At 34.5% G+C, this 17461-nt stretch overlaps 1 protein-coding gene across 3 annotated transcripts in view; it reads left to right on the top strand.

The window, feature by feature from the left end:
- Nucleotides 1–17461, top strand: part of TBC1D5 (TBC1 domain family member 5) — a 318017-nt gene that overhangs the window by 51186 nt on the left and 249370 nt on the right. For 2 of the 3 annotated variants that reach the window (XM_030969414.1, XM_030969420.1), the window contains exon 3: nt 16721–16875. The exons of the other annotated variant lie outside the window; for it this stretch is intronic. The gene's annotated coding sequence lies outside the window, so the exon portion shown is untranslated. The remainder of the gene's footprint in view (nt 1–16720; nt 16876–17461) is intronic. 3 annotated transcript variants of the gene reach the window in all.

Raw genomic sequence — 17461 nt, 5'->3', positions numbered from 1 at the left:
TTTTGTGCTAAGGGTTTTAAAAAGTTTTGATATGTAGGAGAGCATGAACAAGAAAAGGACTTTGGGCTTACAGTTGATTATGGTGGTTGCTCCCTGGTAGGAATGTTTATTTTGAGTTCCTGGACCAACCTCCAAGAAAGTTTCGTCCTTCATGTGGAAGAGTTTTGTCTTTCTGATCATAGCAAATTTTCTTCCCCATGGAACTCTGGGTAGTTATTTAACCAAAGTCAAGCAAGTACACAGAAGAGAGAGCTCAAACCCAGAATTTTATGCCTTGATCCTGAAATATGCTGCAGCTGAGAGATGATGAAGATATGAATAATTGAGTAACTTTTAGTCATTGCTAGAATGGAGTAGAGTTTTCCAGCTAACAGAAGTGGTGATAAGTGTTTTTTCTGCAGATGCTGCCAAATACCAGGTTAGCATCAACAAAGAATGTAAGTGTTGCTAAGCTACAGAGTAGATTGGTGAACTGTGAACATTATTTAAATGATGTTTTCAGTTGTTGAGTTTTTTTGACCATCTCTTATCCATCTCTTCACTGGATTACATTAGCCAGATGTTTGTCCATGAGGTGGTTTTGTCCAGCTACTTTAAGGTTGTGGTAGAATAGGCATTTAGAGTGGTGCATTGGAACCCCGCTAATCCTATGCCTGTGTCACTTAGCAAGTCTCAACAGCTGCATGTAGCTCTCGAGAAGGCGTAGAAAAAGAAATGATACTTCAGAAATTTCACAGGCAAGGAACTGGTGGGAATAATTCAGAGTTTTCTGCTAGAATTATGCAGATCACTGTACTTCAGTAACCAGGACTTGTGTCACATCTTTTAAAGGTGAGAGTTCATCATAGGTCCATAGCTGTTGAGATACACAGAAGAGTGGAAGTGTTTTTGCTTTTTACAAAGAGATAATTCAGAGATGCTGCTAAGTGCTTTCGGTCCCTTACTTGGTCTGAAGTTAAATATGCTTGTATTTGGCCTTTGTCAAGTAATTTCATGACTTGCTTGGGGACAGGTTGTGTGATACAGGGAAGTAAACTTCTTCTGGTTGTGTTTGCTCACTGTTAGATTGCTCACTGTTAGATTGTGTTTGAAAGAGGAAGGAAAGATTCTTCCGTTACTGCACTGTTTATGTCCAGAGATATGGAAGTTCATGACTCTGCCATGAGAGTCACAGATGATGAATTCTATTTGGAAATCTTTACACTGCAGCCCAGACAGACCTTCATAAAAAAACATGCTGAAGATTGAAAACATAGGTGATTACTACTTGTGAGAATGAGCAAAATAGTTCCTTATTGTTGCAAAAACCTTATATATGTGGCTGGTGTCAGTTAGGCTTTTATGTGCTCAACATTGAGAAGGATGATTCTTAGAGTAACCTTTTGAGACCTGTGCTTCACACTGTGTCACTCTAGTTATCTGGTGACCAGGACCTATGCTGTTGGAAGGAATCCCTAGGCTTGTGGTGTGCCCCCAGCCAGGGATTTGAGACATATGTTTTAGTTATAATCCTTTACTTTCTGTCAATTAACTTTTGGGTGCTATTTAATTTGTTAATCTTTCAGGAAACCTGTTAACTAAGAGGGAAGCTGGCTGTTGTGATGGCCCACTATGTTCATGTGTGGAGCTGAAATGCAGTGGTCGTTTCACTGTGGTTTCATCACTGCTGGAGTTTGTGGGTACCCTTGGCCCTTTCTGGTGTAGCCAGCAGCCTTGGACACTCTTGTTGACCACTGCCTTAAAAAGCCAATGTTCTGTCAATGGCGCTGATCAGGTTGCATTGATCTTAATTGTGGTATTTTGCTTCTATACTTAAATTTCAGCTAGTCTTTCCTGTTTCTAAATGCCTCTTAAATGCCTCCATCCTGCTGCATGGTGTTGGCAATAGTTCTCTTGTGTGCTGTTTGCAGAAATAACAACAGAGTCAGACTAAGGACAAAGTTGTATTGTTGCTCCAGATTGTTAATTTTTCTCTCTAAAGATTAAGAAGATTAAATTTCAGATGTGGACATTATTGGATAGTATTTAAACACTAATTAAAGGTACTAAATATAAAATTGTGACTCTTGCTGTTCTCTTTGGAAGCTGGAATTTACTTCACTGCAGAACAGTATAGGCTGCTAACTGAACAGTGGCTGCAGTTATTTCTCAACTTTGCTCTTACCTGGATATTGTCATTGTCGATATTTTCAGACTTAGCAGCTTACTGTTTGATGGTAGAAATCAGGCTGATTAATGTAACAGGGAACTGGAAAAACAGAAATATGCTCTTTAACCAAGATGTTCTTGATGAAAATGTGTGTAATGAGATGTGATTTTTTATGAGTCTGTATTGCTCTGTATCCACTGTGAATTTATTTGGGGGGAAAGAGATGCGACATGTGGGCATTTGATTTCCAACTTCTTGCTTATTTGTGTGGTGCATTATTTATTTAAATGGTAAAATAGTAAATTTAAGGCATGTGGCATATTTTTTTTCTATCTTTAACATGTTTTTTACTGTCTTTGTATCAGCTACCGTTTACTGAATGATGCTTTGAAAGGATGCTTTTTTTTGTAAATTTGGGTTGAAGTTTGGTTTTTGCTTAAATCTAGGAAAACCCCATTACACTGAATATTTGTCTGAAGAATCAGGCTTTCACTTTTAGCCATTAAGTCTCACAGGTAATTCTGTTCTTATTTTGACTAAGGATGGGTCACTTCAGTGCAGTTCTTCAGCATGCTGTGTTGGGAAGATGGTTTATTTCATAACAAGAACTCTGGATATTGGGAATGCGAAGATTAGGGCAAATTGAGATCAATCTGAATTTTGCTCTGTCCTATTCTCAGCCTGCTGATATTTTGAGTATTGCAGCTACTTGAACATTTGTGACTTCTAATGCTACATTCATGCAATGGGAGAGGTGATAGGAAATCATTGTGACTGGATAGTCTTTGTGATTCATATTACCATAATAATAAGAATGAGAGTTTTCATCCTGACTACAAAAATACAAGTTTGTGAGTACTTAAAAAGTATGTTTTAAAGATGTGTGAAGCACTTGCTTGTTTTCTGGACTAATAGCTGTATTTCGAAGAGAAAGTGTTTCACATTGCCCAACTTTTGAGTCTGACATTGGTGACTCTGCTAATTGTAATAGAGCTGTGGAACTGTTTCATTCCAGATGGAACTTTAATCTGGCTTCTGATTGAGCTGAGTGTCCTTGTAGAGTCTCTTAGCATCTGCTTTGGAAATGTATATAACATTATTCAAAATTTGTACCAAATTAAACCACCCTAAGGCTATAATTCAATTTTTCTTTATTGAGAAATGTATTGTCAACAACTTTATGCCATAGAGTAAAATCTGCACTAGATCTATTATTTTTTTGGCTATTAACTGATCATTTAGATTTCTGTGATTGAATTTCCAGGTTCTTCAAGTTTACCTTATCAATTGTAAGCTTACACTAAGGAATCAACAAATAAGGCAAATGTGGTCTCCTGTTGTTTTTTTTGTTTATGGGCTTTTTTCACTAAAAGTAGATTAACTTGAATTGATGCTTTCTAGCATAAATTATTGGATTATATTTTTATTTATCAAACAGTAATGTTTTAGTAATTCTGGATAAATTCTGTGGATAGAGTTTGAGATACCTGTTCTGGTATTTGGATTATAAAATCAAAAAGAATACATGAAATATATTGAAATACACCATATCACATCAATATAATTCTGTATTTTACTTTAGTTTCTCTTGTATCTCTAACAGTTAGTGATTGTGACTTTTCTTATTTCTCACTTTTCTGAATTCTGGTTTATTTAATTATAGTTTTTATTATAAAATCTTCTTGAGCTCAGTATAGCTGCTGTTTTGAATACCAGTTCTGTTACTGAAGATGGTCAGATTAGGGAAGCAAATCGATGCAGTTTTTCAGTTAAGACATGATTTGTGAGATAGTCTCTAACTGGTTATGAGGAGTCTCTAATGAAGTTATGAAGTGTTGGGTAGCTGTGTATGTTGATGGTAATGTTCAGTAGATACTCTTATTTCAGTTTTGGGCATGAACAAAATGTAAAACCACAGGATTATGACCAGAAATTGTTCAGCCGACTACCAGTGTTACTGAATTTTGTTTATTCACTTTTTTTCTTCTTTCATTGCTGAGTGGAAGAGCCATGTGCACTTAGCCAAGTTCAGTCCACTAAATAGGTAGAGCAATATGTCAAGTCCCTTTATAATCTACTTTTCCTATTACAACTATGCCACACAACAGAAACCAAAGTAGAACTTCCTATGTACAAGTGCCATTCTCTCCACTTCCAGCAGACTGACTTGCCCAGCTTTTTGGAGAATGGGTGTCACAGTCTACCATGAGGAGTGGAATCTGAGCCCTAGTTCACTGACATCATCCCTACTCCAGCTTCATGCAGTGTTAGTTGTCCCCATCCTCCTCCATTAAGTTCTTGTGCAAGTCTCTATGCATTTATTTGGATTTGTGTTGAAGAAAAAACAGAAGTTATTTATTTTATATTCCAGATACTTCTGGTATTTGATTTAAAAACAATTAAATTGCTATGATAACAGAATTTCAACCCCACAAAATGGGTTAGCCATTCAACTGGTGTAAAAGGAAATCACTTCCCTAACATATCTTCCTTTGGACATATTAGCTGCCTTGCTCCATCTTTCTTCATGCTCCATCTTTTATGCTTGAAGAAGTTTAGACAGGTTTGTGTTTCCGAGTTCTTTGTCAGTGAACAGAAGAGGTTGCACACAATTTACTTCATGGTAGAAGCCTTTCTTCTGGAGGAAGGCAGGTACTGGGCCAGAATGGGATATCTGTCTCCTGTCAGAAAGACTTAAATCAGCATTAAAGTGTCATGCATTTATTAGAGTGTACAGAAATGGCAACATTTTTGTGGTTTCTTTCCTTACATTTCAAGCATCCTCATTTATGTGTTACAAGAGACAATAGTTATGAAGTGAGAGTACACATGAGATAGAGACACAGTTGCCAAATCCATCTCTCTGGTATCTTAATGCCACCAGCTTGTACTGAAGTCTGAAAATATATGACCAAATCACTCATTAATTTCTTGAGAATGGTTGAAGAGTAAATACCATTGTTCAGACTGTCTTTTCCAGCACGATGTTGGAAAGATCCCAAAACTAACACGATATCAAGGAAATGGGTATCTAGGAATGCAGTAATAATATTCTGCCTTTTCTTCCACCATCTTTCTTCTAATATTTTATATTTCAGTACTTCTTGGGAATTTGCTTTTTCAAGTTTTTTTCATATCAAAAAACAAGTGAAAAAAAAACCAAAAAAACCCCTCTCTTTCATTTACTTAACCAGATTATTCCATCCATGATGCTTACAAAATCCCATCATTGCTTTGTGACTTGTCTGTTCACTTGGTGAGTTTCAAACCTCTGTTACTTTTTTATGTGCAGAAAATTGTTGTAATCTGGGAAATTTTACTTTGCAGGTATATATCTAGTTTTGAAAGGACTAAGTACAAATTAGGTCTTGCTTTTAGTCACAAATAAAAAGGCAATATTCTAAGGTTTTTTTAAAGCACCCAATGACAATTTTCAGTCTCCATGGAATAAGAATTTTATGATGGTTCTTTTCATTTATTCTCATCGATGACATGAAATTGAATAAAGCGTGGAGAAAAATGGACCATAAAAAACATGGTTTGTGGGAAGATGACCTACTTTCACTAAGTCACTATGTCCCTATTCTTTCTCTTATATGAAAATTTGTTTTTGTAGGTCCCACATACTGTCAAATACCTAGTATGATCCCCGGATTAGTGGTGTTGCCATTCAGCTGGTCAGCTGGAGAGATTACGCTAATTTAACATCTATGTGATGGTTGTACCAAAAGGAATTGCAGATTGATGTACAGTGTATTTATATTGTTGTTTGAGAATCATTAAATTACTATTTGGCCTAGTTAAAATTATTTATAAAAGTGTGAAAAATAATAGGCTGTTTCTTGTGAGTTTTTAGCCATCGGTTATTAGTAAGTTTAATTTAGCCTCACTAAAATGAAATTAAATTGCATAAATAAATATCTCGGATAAATGTAGATGTGCTTCAATTAAATTGTTAAAATCCAAAAGAAAAGGGGTTAAATAAAGTGAAAATATTTCATTCATAGATACCTGGATTTTGGTTTGACCTGTGTTTGTTAAAGGCAGATATGTTTGTCATTCTGATGAAGATGCATTTCTTCTTACCTTGCTGTTGACAGAATCTCACCCACTTTTCCCATTTATTATGATAATAGTCTACCAGATGTCATATGTCACAGCCTAGTGAAGTTGTCTCTGCCTATTACCACTTACATATAATGTGCATTCTAGGTTTTCTTTCCTTAATTTAGAAAATTTTATATGCTCTTTGACATCCCCTGTTTTATTAGTAGAAGAATAGAGGCAAACTATTTAAAATACTTGAAAGCAAGTTTACAAAGAATAGGCTATTTTATTCCCATTTTAAATAACATTATGTTAAAAGTCTGCCTTTGTATGCATGGATAACCTGAATCTCATACAAATGGTCATACATTTTAAAACTGGAATAAGTTATGCTGTGCAACTTTTTTTGAAAACTGTCTGTTTCAGTGGGCAGATACATAGGTAAGTTCAAATAAGAAAGGCTGAAAACGCAAATTACTGTATGTTATGGATACATCTAGTGATAAGAGCATCAGAAATCACATCTCTTTAGCTAAAACATAAAACTGGACAGTGGTCTTTCTCAAAAGAGTTATGATCTACAGGACAGGATAATCTCTTACATGTATATACAGATAGGAGAGGAGTCCAAAAAAGTTTTAGCACAGATACAGCAAGCTGCCTTTTGGTTGAAGGTGTAGCACTGTACATCCCTGTGAATTAAAGGCCTGTGGAATTCACACCATGCTTGTGATGATGGGAACCTCATGTTGCAGAAGAAGTAGAGCTACCTGTGAAAGCACAGCCAGAGACTGGGGAACTAGCACTTTTCAGTTGTACTGGAAAATTTTACTTCTGTGAAAAGCTTTGTGCTGAAAGGGTTCATATCTTGAAAAATGTGTATTTTCTACAAGTTTGAGCTGTGTTCATTTTGCATTATGTGTCAGCAAAGAAGATCGCGCTGACTTTTCATTCTTATGTTTTGTTTTTATGTTTGGCTGCTTTTTTCCTGTTAAAAAAGGTAAAAGTGTCCCTTAGATTTATGGATTTTGTGCTTGCATGCTAGAAGGTACAGGATTCCATTTAAGATACTCTTTTTCTTTCAAAATCAATATTCAGAAGTTTAAAGGCTTTTTTATTTTTTGTCCAGAACAACAAGAACATGCAACAATCAACAATATAATGTAGTTTGTTTTCTTATATTTTGTTGTGGAATTGTTGATACATAAGGGTAACTGTTGCACAAAAATGCTTTTGTTCTTCTACAGTAATATTTTAGATGAAAGAATGAATTCTTCTCTGTACATTCCTGAAGGGATCATTGCATTCCTTAAAGCTGCATTATATAATGTAATATAGATGAATATGACAAAAGTCAACATAGGAAACTTATGCTTGAGGTAGGAGAAATCAATATGAAGCCTGACATTTTTCTTTTATATTTGTAATATCTGTGCAACCAGAATTGACCAAGGCTCAGAATATTTGTAATTAGAGCATCCTGAAAAAAAAAAATTGAAATAAAAAGTGGGTCACTCTCTGAAATCCATATTGTACTCCCGAAATTTCTTTCAAAATGAGGTTTAGTTTCTTATTAATAAAAACCCAGTACTTAGGTTTAATTTATATGCCTTTCCAAGACTGGAATTTTTCAAGTGACTGTATTTTAATTTTAAAATTAATGCAAAGGAATATGTCAAATTTTAAAGGTTAATTTTCTGTAAAGTCAAAACAAAACTGAAAGTATGTATGTTCAATAGGAATCCCTTTTTTATTGAAATTATTATCTGTCAGTTGTTCACCTTTGTAAAATGAAAAGTGTAAAAAACAAAAAATGGGGGGAGAAAATTTGTATAAAATAACTGATTTCTTGGATTGTTTTCCTCCTCTATCCTTAAACAAAATGTAGATAGCAAATCCCAGTCCTGCTGCAGTCCTGTTACACTGAGCATAAGGCAGACTTGATGCATTGAAAAAAAAATTTTGTTCAGTCTTATGTTGAGAACATTTTTCTAAGTGAACAAAGCCTATATTTAGAAAATATTTCTACCTTTCTATAGCAAAGACATCTGAAGTATTTATACCAATTTTAATAATGGGGCATCAAAAAAGGATATCTTTAGCCTAATGGAACAAATATGGACTAGTTGATGAGCTGTCTGCACTTCAGAATTCAACACTTAGACATGATTAGAGAATGTATGCATTTTCTTCAGTCTGGAAGCAGTAGCAAGTTTAATAAAGCTGAAATGACCATCAGTTTACTCTCTTTACAGTCCATAATGCCAATTCGACAAATATACTTAAATTTCTTACGAAGGCTTAGATCTCAAATAAAAGAAGCAGTTTTTACAGCATTTAGAAATAATTCTATTGTAAATTTTAGTTTAAACTTGTGGTGTAGGCTTGTGGACTCTGATCTGTCTTCAAGAGCTTTTTATTTTCTTGTGGTGTTAATATGACAACATAATTTTATATAGTCAAATTTATTTTGTAGTATGGTTCTTGCTCAATTTTTATCTAGACGTATTTTACATAAACACCAGGAATGCAGTTGGTGATGTTTTCTGGCACGCACAGCATTTCGTTTGCTAATATCTGAATTAGCAGAATATTCTTTTTAATGTAGAATCAATAATTTCATATAAAATGAGCCTTTTTAATTGTTCAATCCTATTTCTTTATTTTTATTAAGAATGGCTTAGTTGTTTCATACTTGATCACTTTGTCTACAGATTACCACTTTGTGTGTTTGTAGTTTGCTACTTGTTTCTCAGCAGTAACATCTCTTCAGCTCTAAGTCCAAGGAAGAAACAAGTATACAGGTTTGGTTTTATTCTTGCATTTTGTCTGTGTTTCACTCATTTGTTTTCATTTTATTGGGCCAAATAGGCCAAAGAAAAACTATGACTTTGTATGCAAAGAGATGAGGTTAGTTTGATTATGAATTAATATAATTTAAAAAATCAGAATTTAACTGTTATTAAAGATGCAATTTTAAAAAGTACTGTCATTGACACTCATTCAAAAAACATATTTGATGTATTATCAAAACCATTTAATTTCCTTTAAAATAATCCCCAATCTCTGAGCACTTTTTACTGAGAATAAATATAATCTCATGTATTGTGTAATCTTACTAATTTTAGCTGAAGTCATTCTTTTGCCCTATCAAAGTCTGCTCAGCTAGAGGGAGGTGGAGGTGTGCTTCTGTGCAGTGGTGGTTTTCTCCTGAGCAGAACTCCAGCGTTACCAGTTCCTGACAGCTGCAAGCCAGCCTCTGGGCATCTTGCTAAATTTTCAAATGTAATTATACAGTAGACTTCCTTTAACAAATTCTGTGTTCCCCACTATAATTATAACAGCTCTTGCCTCTAGCCTGTTCCTTATCTTACAACCCACCTCCATATCTCCCACTGCTGGCTAGTGTTATCCAGTAGAGCCGATGGATCTAGAAAAGCAGAGCTTATTCTCTCTGCTGTCTTTCATCCATACAGAAGATACGTTTCTTCTGGTCCGTCATACTCATATGAAATGTCCCTCAAAGCTGAAGATTGTTCTCTTATTCACAGAAGAGCTATTGGTTAGCATGCCACTTTGATTTTTCAAACCATTTTTGAGTGTTATTACAGGACCGGAGGAGTTAAGGAATTATTAAGAGCTATCCATGAAGTGACTGAAGAAGCCAGGACAAAGAAAGGAGGTCTTCTAAAAAAACTTTTTCATGTTGTGCAGTTCAGGATATAATTTCTTTCTACTATTTGTGTGTGACCGTGTTCACAGGGGTCCTAGGATGAGGGAAGAGACCAGGATCTGACTCCATGTTTCAGAAGGCTTGATGTATTATTTTATTATATATATTATATTAAAACTATACTAAAAGAATAGAAGAAAGGATTTCATCAGAAAGCTAGCTAAGAATAGAATTGGAAAGAATGATAACAAAGGCTTGTGGCTCAGACTCTCTGTCCAAGCCAGCTGACTGTGATTGGCCATTAATTAGAAACAAACAACATGGGCCAATCAAAGATCCACCCATTGCATTCCACAGCAGCAGATAACCATTGTGTACATTTTGTTCCTGAGGCCTCTCAGCTTCTCGGGAGGAAAAATCCTAAGGAAAGGATTTTTTATAAAAGGTGTCTGTGACAATTTGTGTGTTAGGTTTTCATGTGTTCATCCTCCTTTTAAGAACACACATGTAATGCCGTAATAAAAATAATCAATGATGCTTCTTTTACATGAAATGCTACATAATTTTAGCCAAAGAATGATGAAACAGGAAAAGTTACCCACAGATATTCTCAATCTACTATTGACTCATGACAAAGAAATTTAAAAACAACTATGCAGAGTAATAATCTCCTGTCCACCTGTCTGTTAGCAAGGGAAGTGATGGGTTTGTGTATGGAAATCCGAAGGTAAGAAGTAAATCAGAGGGAACTTACGCTGTTGAAGATGTGCAGAAACACTTCTCCTTTTTCTTCAGTTTCTTACTGTAGTTGGCTGTGGTAGATGGACTGGCATTGAAGAATTGTGTTGCCTGGAAGGTGACAGATTGCCGCTTCTCAGTCTGTCCTGCAGCGGGATCAAGTACACATCAATCAAACCTTTCCTGAGAAGCTTCAGTTTGTGTCATACCCCAGCAGTCCTTGAAGTCATGCTCCCATTGACCTTCCATAGTTTGCCTACATCTTCTAAGAATTATGATATCCAAAACTGTATGAAGTACAGAAAGAGATGGAAAGAAGTAATTTTCAGTTGTTCAATGCAGGTGCTGCCACATGTGCTACCACTTGTGCACACACCTAACCACATGCACTTTGTGTGCTTGCCAGTGTATTTCGGTGAGATGTGTTTTTCAAAGATCCAGCAAAATTTACTCTTTTGATTTGTATTCTTCTCTATTCATTGATACCCTGTGTAATGGTTTACTGGTGGTCCATTTTTTGTTCGTATCTATGATGTGCCTTTTCTAAAGGTAGCACTTTTGATTTGTCTTTATTGATTTAAGACTATATCTTCCATTTTTCAAAAGCGTTTTGAAATCTTTCCTTTGAGGTGCTGCTATTTTCTACCAACATTCTATTATCTGCTGATTTTAAAAATACTACTTGGAGTCACTAGGACTGTTATGAAAATACCAAAATACCAGATAGAAACAGATAAAACAAATGTCTCTGAGTAACATTTGTAATGTATGTATATGGTTTGAGAGAGCTGTTAAAAGATATTCTTTTTGAACAATTGCTCTCTTGATTTCAATAGTTTTTGTGTCCAGCTTATAATGTTTATGTCTGGACAGTATTTTGTTATATATGACAACAGCAATGCAGAACATGTTTAAAATCTCTCTAATCTGAAGTTTGTATCCCATCTACTGATACCTCCCATCCATGAACCCAATTAGCAGTGAAGTCATTCAGATGAGTTTGAAGGGATCAATTATTTTTTTTCTCTATGTTCTTTTATCTTCTTGAAATTTGTTTGTGCAATATTAGGTTCTAGAATCTTTTCAGGTTTCACTGGTGGATTGTAACTTGAAGATGTAACTTAGGCCCCCTGAGGGAAGACTGGAGAGGACTTGTTCTAAGTTTGGTTGATTGGTTTTTTCTTCTCTACTTCTTTTGATTTCCTTTATTCTGATCTTTTAGAGATAATGAGACAACAGATGTTATGTCTTTCTCTATAATTTCAGCAAGACTTTTCAGGTTAGTGTTTTTTGTTTGTTTTTTAAATTCCTTTTGTTACTTTATTTCCTCTCCTTGTTCGTAGCAATGGCATGTGTGTCTTGTATCACTGTAGGTCTCATTGATCACTAGTACAGGACATGGATGATGACTTTTTTTCCAGTGAGACAAGCTGACAGGATATGTAGAAGAAATTTTCTTTGCTTTTGCATGTTTTGTAACTTCAGAAAGGCACAGTTAGGCTCCTAGTAGTAAGATTTCAAAGGTTACCATCAGAATATTGTGTTCCTTTGCCACAGCTTATCTACTAGGTGGAATGGCAATAAACAGGTCAGTTCCAAAAAAATGAGATCCAAAATTTTGCTTATCTGAAATGTAAAATTAGAAGTGATTACATAGTAAAATCATCATTGTAGCCTTTTGAACTGCAGGCTATTAAAGTGGGTCAGGTAGAAGATTGAGGTAGGACATGGGGGACTTTGTCCTTGGCTGTTATATCAAAACATATTAAGGAAATCCTTTTATCCTGAATGACTTTGACTTTGATATTAGGTAGGATGGCCTATGAGTGGCCTTTTCTTCGTGTTTAATAAATTTGTGTGTGACCACTTACTCTTATATACTGCAAGATGGAGAATTTCACCCTGATATAAAGCTACAAAATTAGGAGCAGTGAAAGCAGGGTGGATTTTTTTTCAGGTCTGTCATATAAGCTGAGCCCTCTTGCCCACCAACAGAGAATGAGAACAGAAGAATTGTTTATACCAATTTTTATTGTCTCTTTAAAATTCAGTGTTTTACCTTTCAGTTTGCTTTATAGGTCGCTTAATTTTTGTTACTTTCCTTTATTATGAGCTAAGAACAGAATGTTGCTGAATATGCTAAAATAGATGTATATTTTTTAAAGTTGGCATTTAAGCAGACAAAGAATCATGCTTAATGTTGCTGTGATAATAAATAGTACTATAATTGATTGTTGATAGAAACCCTTAAAATATGTTTTTATGGTTGAAATATACTTTGGATAAACAGTGTTCAGTTTGCCTATTAAAATAATTCACTATATGCCATGGTTTCTTTGAGTATTAAGGAAGTAGGACTTTTCCAACAACAGTAATTGGTTGACACTGCTTGACCTTAATGCAAAGCTACAGTATTTAATGAACAAACGGAGGGAATAAAGTTTTGATAAATAAGGCAATTTTCATGAAACCTTTAGAAATATGCTTGAAGTCTTTTAGTGTTAGATTGACGGTTTCTCCTTTTGTGAAAAGAATAAGTGAATAATTTAAGGCTATATTTCATGTTTTCAGATCTTCATTCTGTCATATAAATAATAGACTGTGAAATGCAGCAGCTCTTGCATTCACAGATTTAATAGACCTGTACAAGTGAATATCTTTCTTGGCTTCTGGCATCTTAGAATGCTCTTTTGTGTGTATGTGTACCTGAGAAGCAGTGCAAAAGTGGGACTCTCTTCAGTGACCAAATTCCATACTTTAAATGTGCCACATATTCTGTTTTTAAAGGAATTGTTCTTTTTAAAATACTTTCATTGCATCTTGATGTCAATGTTAGTATTTTTGGATTTTAATTCTGTATTATGATGGACAGGTGTCAAAAAAGCAGCACATGGCTATTTGAAATTAAAGTCCTATTTAAAATTTATTTACTTAGAGAAAGACTATGTGAAAAGAATTCAGATTTGAATCCCTCAGCATAAATCTTTGAAATACCATTGAATCTTGATGAGAAATTAATCAAATGTATTTACTAAAATGGTGAAATATTAAGGTAATTTGTTTACTATGTGTATTCTTAGTTGTGTAAATTTTTTTTAATGGAGACAGTATTGAGGGAGGAAGAACAGATAATAGTAAAATCAGACTAGTTTCTTTTCTTTATTCCCATCCGCTTTTCTTCCTCCTGCCCTTTAGTTTAATATCTTTTGAAAAAAGAGTGAGGTAAGGCTTACTGAGAGCAAGTGGCAAACCATTGGGATGTTTTCATGTTCTCTGTCTTCCAAGAAAGAACATGGTTGTGTGACTAGTGGAGCATGGGAAGCAGAAATGCTTCTTTGAAAGGTATGTACTATTGTAGCTGTTTTGTTACCTTGAAAAAGTAGCTTCCTTAAACAGTTCCCTTTAGAGGTTTAAGGCAGATATTACCTGTGTTTGCTTCCTGATACCTAGTCCTTTAAACATTGGAGTTATTCTAGTTGTTAGGAACCTTCTTCTAGCATATGATCCTGAATTCCTGCTTTCCTCCATCATATGTGGGAATGGAGGCATTTGTTCAAGTAAGGAAATGCCTTTATTTCCTTACTTTATTCATATATTTAAGACTTTATTCATATATTGAAGACTGTTTGTTGTAAATGATGTTCAAGACAACTGACAGATGGTCTGCATTTGTGATGGTATTGATTTATGCAGTCCTCATGTAGGTTCCAGAAATGTTTAGTAGGTATCCTTCAAAATGAGCTGTCTACATGAAGATGCCATCACTTTTCCTAAAATACAGGCAGATTCTGTTTGTGCTTACTAATAGCTCATGTCAAAAAGTTACTTTTTCTTACTTTTCAAGAAAAAAACCCTTTATTTCATTTGTTATGGTAATAAAAATCTTAACATAATATTGTTTTGTTTTACAAGTTACTCTGGTAACTTATTAATGTCTTAATATTTTTTCATTTTCTGAGATAATTTTCTTCATATTCACAGTAAGTCCATCTTTTGATTTCAACTAGGCCAAATGTTCAAATGGAGATCATACTTTTCCCATTCTCCCTAGTCTATCTGACTTGTTTGTAACTCAGAAAACATCAGTGCAGGCATAGAGACCATTTTTCAGTCTAACATTGAAAAAACTGTCAAAACTGTATGAACCACACAAAAATCTTTGTGCTGAACTGGTGTGAAATACATTGTCATCACCTCTGTTTTCAGAACTTACACAGAGTAATATTTTCTATTTATTTTGCTGCATGAACATTATTTAAGCCATTGGCTGGGAATGTTTCTGTAGTTTTGGTAGGAATTTACAGGACTAGTGTCTTAAATATATTGATTTTATTGAACCAGCCAGTCACCATTTGGGTCCACCTGTGACTGAGTTGGTTTGTGATACTTGAGCAGTGCGTTATTATTCATTGTTGCTTCAGTACAAGACTGTGGTCTCTCTGTAGGAAGTCCTCTGCAAATATACACATACAGAGTTTGGCTGGAAATGCAGGAAGGATGGTATAAAAAGCAAAGGAAGGCAACGGGAAGGCAGAACAGCAAAGGATGCTTTGCTAGTGGCTAAATGGACACATTTGCTAATGCTGATGATTTATTTTAGATTCTGAAATGGTTACTGTTCGTTATTTAGTGAGTGTGGCTTTTTTTGTTTAATTTGTTAACACCTATAGAAATTAGAAAGAACAGTAGTTATGACAAATGGACTATGTAATTTGAAAATTGTATTTTGTCACATGTTTTAGTCACAAAACCTAGTTGAAATCAATTGTCCAAACATTCACTTAACATATTAATAAGTAATACAGGAATACTCTAAGCCCTCTTGAATTAGATATATTACATCTTGTTACAAAATTTAATGCCAGACTTAATAACTCAAAGTATGCTCTAGAATAAAAATACATTTATGTGCTAGTATGTGGTAATTAGAATGCTAATCCAAATTAGAAAAAAACCCTAAGCCCACTATTCAGTTGGAACTGTTTTACATACTCAAGAGCAGACAATTACCTTTAATTGAATTTCTTTTTAAAAATCCCAATTTTTATTTTTTACAAGTGGGTATGCTTTTTTGTGGTATATTTCTAAATATTGCAACACTGTAATATTACAGCCATCAGATTTCAACATTGGTCAGATTTCAGAAGCTATTTGGGTATTTACCTGCAAAATCAGTGTCATTTAGGACTTTTATATAAATGTGTCTAGATGGTTGTGTTCTCACATTTCCTGTTGAAAACACTATAGAAACAATAAAGTACCACCTTTTCAAAAAGGGAAGATATATTTCCAATTCAACACTATTAGCTTTGCATATTTGTAACAGGAAGAATTATTTTAAAATATAATTTTATCCTGCCATGAGTAGACTTATGTCATCTCACAGTTGCTGAAACATTCTGCATAAACATATTTTGAAGAGGGTTTGTTTGAATTTTTTTTGCTTATTTTTTGTGATTTGAGCAGTTAAAGGAAAGTTAATGAAAGATAGATGCCTGATCAGTTGCTGATGTTTCATTTGTTAAATTTTTCTTAGAACCATAACCTTCAACATTTTTAGTGTGTATGAAACCAGCTGTAGTGCGCTGTAGAACCCTATACAGCTTCTTGTGGTCTTATCAATAATGATTGAACAACTTTCTAGAAAATAGATCTAAAATATCAGTTTATAGAAATTTGTAAGATACATGTTTTTAAGAAGTTCATTCACAGGAGGAGAAATTGGAGTAATGGTGAGAAATATCCAAGAATGACACATTGATAAAAATTTCAGGTTGAATGCTGAATAAGTCTCCATAATGTTCAAGTTGTTCGAGTTGTCTGTCTGCCATTATTATCGTCTTAGAAATAAATAAATGAAACCACATGAATTTATTTTACATGTTGTTTCTATCTCTCCTGATACATGATTATGTGAAATACAGTACTTACTTGACTTGAAAATACTTAAGCTTATTTCAGTCGCTTTTGTTTTTGTTATATTGAAATGTCCAGAAGAAATGCAGTGCCTTATGTCATGAATCCTTAACTTGAGTGCTGTTTGACCAAATAAAAAACTCCAACTATTCTTAGGCTTTTTTTTTTCACTAACTATATTTATTCTCCATCTGAAGGTCAATTCCAGAAGTCTGGTACCAGAACTGCCATTCCAGCTTCTTCATTGCTCCTGGTGGCCAGGGCATATCCCAGTGCTATTTGCCTGTTGAAAGTGTGGAGAATATCCTTCTGAAGACAATTGTCTCCTTTGTGTTTGAGCACCTGCCGCTGTGTGAGTTGTTTTGGGGTTTTTTTTTTGTATTTTTTAAAAAGAACAAACTGACTTTGCCTCATTTTCATTAATGCCATAGTTACACATTTGACATTTATAAAAATGTTTGTGATGTATCTCCTGCAGTTGTCCAAAAACTATTTTCCCACCATTTCTGTATCAAAAGAAATCTTATTTTACAAATAGAGGTTCTTTTCTGCCTAGTTTGCTGCATTAAATTTTAAAAGACAAGTGAAAATAGTGACTGTAGTATTTGGTTTTAAAACTGACGGATAACTGTGTTGCAGTCTGCTTCCCACAGAACTGGTGGAACACAGACCGTGTCAGTGGGAGCTTTTCTTTGCTTTCTCCCATAATATGCCCTAAGTCCCGACCTGAAGGGGCAATTCACTCTCTAATTTAAACCTCTCCTTAACATTAACAACATGGCAGTGTTTAGTAATGATACAGTGTTTACTGTTAAAGACTTGCCAATTTGGCCTTAAATAGCTAGACTATATTACCTCAATTTGCCATATTCCCTCTGTTTAGTTTGGAATTACCTTGCAAATGTTAAGGTGATAGTATTGAATCGTATAAAGGAATT

The sequence above is a fragment of the Camarhynchus parvulus genome, chromosome 2 (genome assembly GCF_901933205.1).
Source record: "Camarhynchus parvulus chromosome 2, STF_HiC, whole genome shotgun sequence".
Classification (NCBI taxonomy): Eukaryota; Metazoa; Chordata; class Aves; order Passeriformes; family Thraupidae; genus Camarhynchus; species Camarhynchus parvulus.
The sequence above is the reverse complement of the archived record's forward strand: the minus strand, read 5'-3'. Positions and strand labels throughout refer to the sequence as shown.